Below are 5211 nucleotides of genomic sequence, written 5' to 3'. Positions count from 1 at the left end.
ATTGGGATTTTCGCTCTAATAGGGCACCGCAGCCGACGCGGGCGATACGAGGGAGCCAATTAAACGGCGCCGAAATTGTCTTGTCAGTGAACGCGCAGTATTGAGATTTTCGCTCTAATAGGGCACCGCAGCCGACGCGGGCGATACGAGGGAGCCAATTAAACGGCGCCGAAATTGTCTTGTCAGTGAACGCGCAGTATTGGGATTTTCGCTCTAATAGGGCACCGCAGCCGACGCGGGCGATACGAGGGAGCCAATTAAACGGCGCCGAAATTGTCTTGTCAGTGAACGCGCAGTATTGGGATTTTCGCTCTAATAGGGCACCGCAGCCGACGCGGGCGATACGAGGGAGCCAATTAAACGGCGCCGAAATTATCTTGTCAGTGACCGCGCAGTATTGGGATTTTCGCTCTAATAGGGCACCGCAGCCGACGCGGGCGATACGAGGGAGCCAATTAAACGGCGCCGAAATTGTCTTGTCAGTGACCGCGCAGTATTGGGATTTTCGCTCTAATAGGGCACCGCAGCCGACGCGGGCGATACGAGGGAGCCAATTAAACGGCGCCGAAATTGTCTTGTCAGTGAACGCGCAGTATTGGGATTTTCGCTCTAATAGGGCCCCGCAGCCGACGCGGGCGATACGAGGGAGCCAATTAAACGGCGCCGAAATTGTCTTGTCAGTGAACGCGCAGTATTGGGATTTTCGCTCTAATAGGGCACCGCAGCCGACGCGGGCGATACGAGGGAGCCAATTAAACGGCGCCGAAATTGTCTTGTCAGTGAACGCGCAGTATTGGGATTTTCGCTGTAATAGGGCACCGCAGCCGACGCGGGCGATACGAGGGAGCCAATTAAACGGCGCCGAAATTGTCTTGTCAGTGACCGCGCAGTATTGGGATTTTCGCTCTCTTAGGGCCCCGCAGCTGACGCGCACGATACGAGGGAGCCAATTAAACGGCGCCGAAATTGTCTTGTCAGTGACCGCGCAGTATTGGGATTTTCGCTCTCTTAGGGCCCCGCAGCCGACGCGCACGATACGAGGGAGCCAATTAAACGGCGCCGAAATTGTCTCGTCAGTGACCGCGCAGTATTGGGATTTTCGCTCTAATAGGGCACCGCAGCCGACGCGGGCGATACGAGGGAGCCAATTAAACGGCGCCGAAATTGTCTTGTCAGTGACCGCGCAGTATTGGGATTTTCGCTCTAATAGGGCACCGCAGCCGACGCGGGCGATACGAGGGAGCCAATTAAACGGCGCCGAAATTGTCTTGTCAGTGACCGCGCAGTATTGGGATTTTCGCTCTAATAGGGCACCGCAGCCGACGCGGGCGATACGAGGGAGCCAATTAAACGGCGCCGAAATTGTCTTGTCAGTGAACGCGCAGTATTGGGATTTTCGCTGTAATAGGGCCCCGCAGCCGACGCGCACGATACGAGGGAGCCAATTAAACGGCGCCGAAATTGTCTTGTCAGTGACCGCGCAGTATTGGGATTTTCGCTCTCTTAGGGCCCCGCAGCCGACGCGCACGATACGAGGGAGCCAATTAAACGGCGCCGAAATTGTCTTGTCAGTGACCGCGCAGTATTGGGATTTTCGCTCTCTTAGGGCCCCGCAGCCGACGCGCACGATACGAGGGAGCCAATTAAACGGCGCCGAAATTGTCTCGTCAGTGACCGCGCAGTATTGGGATTTTCGCTCTAATAGGGCACCGCAGCCGACGCGGGCGATACGAGGGAGCCAATTAAACGGCGCCGAAATTGTCTTGTCAGTGAACGCGCAGTATTGGGATTTTCGCTGTAATAGGGCCCCGCAGCCGACGCGCACGATACGAGGGAGCCAATTAAACGGCGCCGAAATTGTCTTGTCAGTGACCGCGCAGTATTGGGATTTTCGCTCTCTTAGGGCCCCGCAGCCGACGCGCACGATACGAGGGAGCCAATTAAACGGCGCCGAAATTGTCTTGTCAGTGACCGCGCAGTATTGGGATTTTCGCTCTCTTAGGGCCCCGCAGCCGACGCGCACGATACGAGGGAGCCAATTAAACGGCGCCGAAATTGTCTCGTCAGTGACCGCGCAGTATTGGGATTTTCGCTCTAATAGGGCACCGCAGCCGACGCGGGCGATACGAGGGAGCCAATTAAACGGCGCCGAAATTGTCTCGTCAGTGAACGCGCAGTATTGGGATTTTCGCTCTAATAGGGCACCGCAGCCGACGCGGGCGATACGAGGGAGCCAATTAAACGGCGCCGAAATTGTCTCGTCAGTGAACGCGCAGTATTGGGATTTTCGCTCTAATAGGGCACCGCAGCCGACGCGGGCGATACGAGGGAGCCAATTAAACGGCGCCGAAATTGTCTCGTCAGTGAACGCGCAGTATTGGGATTTTCGCTCTAATAGGGCACCGCAGCCGACGCGGGCGATACGAGGGAGCCAATTAAACGGCGCCGAAATTGTCTTGTCAGTGACCGCGCAGTATTGGGATTTTCGCTCTAATAGGGCACCGCAGCCGACGCGGGCGATACGAGGGAGCCAATTAAACGGCGCCGAAATTGTCTCGTCAGTGAACGCGCAGTATTGGGATTTTCGCTCTAATAGGGCACCCCAGCCGACGCGGGCGATACGAGGGAGCCAATTAAACGGCGCCGAAATTGTCTCGTCAGTGAACGCGTAGTATTGGGATTTTCGCTCTAATAGGGCACCCCAGCCGACGCGGGCGATACGAGGGAGCCAATTAAACGGCGCCGAAATTGTCTTGTCAGTGACCGCGCAGTATTGGGATTTTCGCTCTAATAGGGCACCCCAGCCGACGCGGGCGATACGAGGGAGCCAATTAAACGGCGCCGAAATTGTCTTGTCAGTGACCGCGCAGTATTGGGATTTTCGCTCTAATAGGGCACCGCAGCCGACGCGGGCGATACGAGGGAGCCAATTAAACGGCGCCGAAATTGTCTCGTCAGTGAACGCGCAGTATTGGGATTTTCGCTCTAATAGGGCACCCCAGCCGACGCGGGCGATACGAGGGAGCCAATTAAACGGCGCCGAAATTGTCTCGTCAGTGAACGCGTAGTATTGGGATTTTCGCTCTAATAGGGCACCCCAGCCGACGCGGGCGATACGAGGGAGCCAATTAAACGGCGCCGAAATTGTCTCGTCAGTGAACGCGCAGTATTGGGATTTTCGCTCTAATAGGGCACCCCAGCCGACGCGGGCGATACGAAGGAGCCAATTAAACGGCGCCGAAATTGTCTCGTCAGTGAACGCGTAGTATTGGGATTTTCGCTCTAATAGGGCACCCCAGCCGACGCGGGCGATACGAGGGAGCCAATTAAACGGCGCCGAAATTGTCTCGTCAGTGACCGCGCAGTATTGGGATTTTCGCTCTAATAGGGCACCGCAGCCGACGCGGGCGATACGAGGGAGCCAATTAAACGGCGCCGAAATTGTCTCGTCAGTGAACGCGTAGTATTGGGATTTTCGCTCTAATAGGGCACCCCAGCCGACGCGGGCGATACGAGGGAGCCAATTAAACGGCGCCGAAATTGTCTTGTCAGTGACCGCGCAGTATTGGGATTTTCGCTCTAATAGGGCACCGCAGCCGACGCGGGCGATACGAGGGAGCCAATTAAACGGCGCCGAAATTGTCTTGTCAGTGACCGCGCAGTTTTGGGATTTTCGCTCTAATAGGGCACCCCAGCCGACGCGGGCGATACGAGGGAGCCAATTAAACGGCGCCGAAATTGTCTCGTCAGTGACCGCGCAGTATTGGGATTTTCGCTCTAATAGGGCACCGCAGCCGACGCGGGCGATACGAGGGAGCCAATTAAACGGCGCCGAAATTGTCTCGTCAGTGAACGCGCAGTATTGGGATTTTCGCTCTAATAGGGCACCGCAGCCGACGCGGGCGATACGAGGGAGCCAATTAAACGGCGCCGAAATTGTCTCGTCAGTGAATGCGCAGTATTGGGATTTTCGCTCTAATAGGGCACCGCAGCCGACGCGGGCGATACGAGGGAGCCAATTAAACGGCGCCGAAATTGTCTTGTCAGTGACCGCGCAGTATTGGGATTTTCGCTCTAATAGGGCACCGCAGCCGACGCGGGCGATACGAGGGAGCCAATTAAACGGCGCCGAAATTGTCTCGTCAGTGAACGGGCAGTATTGGGATTTTCGCTCTAATAGGGCACCCCAGCCGACGCGGGCGATACGAGGGAGCCAATTAAACGGCGCCGAAATTGTCTCGTCAGTGAACGCGTAGTATTGGGATTTTCGCTCTAATAGGGCACCCCAGCCGACGCGGGCGATACGAGGGAGCCAATTAAACGGCGCCGAAATTGTCTCGTCAGTGAACGCGCAGTATTGGGATTTTCGCTCTAATAGGGCACCCCAGCCGACGCGGGCGATACGAGGGAGCCAATTAAACGGCGCCGAAATTGTCTCGTCAGTGAACGCGTAGTATTGGGATTTTCGCTCTAATAGGGCACCCCAGCCGACGCGGGCGATACGAGGGAGCCAATTAAACGGCGCCGAAATTGTCTCGTCAGTGAACGCGCAGTATTGGGATTTTCGCTCTAATAGGGCACCCCAGCCGACGCGGGCGATACGAGGGAGCCAACTAAACGGCGCCGAAATTGTCTCGTCAGTGAACGCGTAGTATTGGGATTTTCGCTCTAATAGGGCACCCCAGCCGACGCGGGCGATACGAGGGAGCCAATTAAACGGCGCCGAAATTGTCTCGTCAGTGAACGCGCAGTATTGGGATTTTCGCTCTAATAGGGCACCCCAGCCGACGCGGGCGATACGAGAGAGCCAATTAAACGGCGCCGAAATTGTCTCGTCAGTGAACGCGTAGTATTGGGATTTTCGCTCTAATAGGGCACCCCAGCCGACGCGGGCGATACGAGGGAGCCAATTAAACGGCGCCGAAATTGTCTTGTCAGTGACCGCGCAGTATTGGGATTTTCGCTCTAATAGGGCATCCCAGCCGACGCGGGCGATACGAGGGAGCCAATTAAACGGCGCCGAAATTGTCTCGTCAGTGACCGCGCAGTATTGGGATTTTCGCTCTAATAGGGCACCGCAGCCGACGCGGGCGATACGAGGGAGCAAATTAAACGGCGCCGAAATTGTCTCGTCAGTGAACGCGCAGTATTGGGATTTTCGCTCTAATAGGGCACCGCAGCCGACGCGGGCGATACGAGGGAGCCAATTAA

This window comes from Ixodes scapularis, unplaced genomic scaffold (genome assembly GCF_016920785.2).
Source record: "Ixodes scapularis isolate PalLabHiFi unplaced genomic scaffold, ASM1692078v2 ptg001421l_1__unscaffolded, whole genome shotgun sequence".
Lineage (NCBI taxonomy): Eukaryota > Metazoa > Arthropoda > Arachnida > Ixodida > Ixodidae > Ixodes > Ixodes scapularis.
This window is presented reverse-complemented; position numbering follows the sequence as displayed.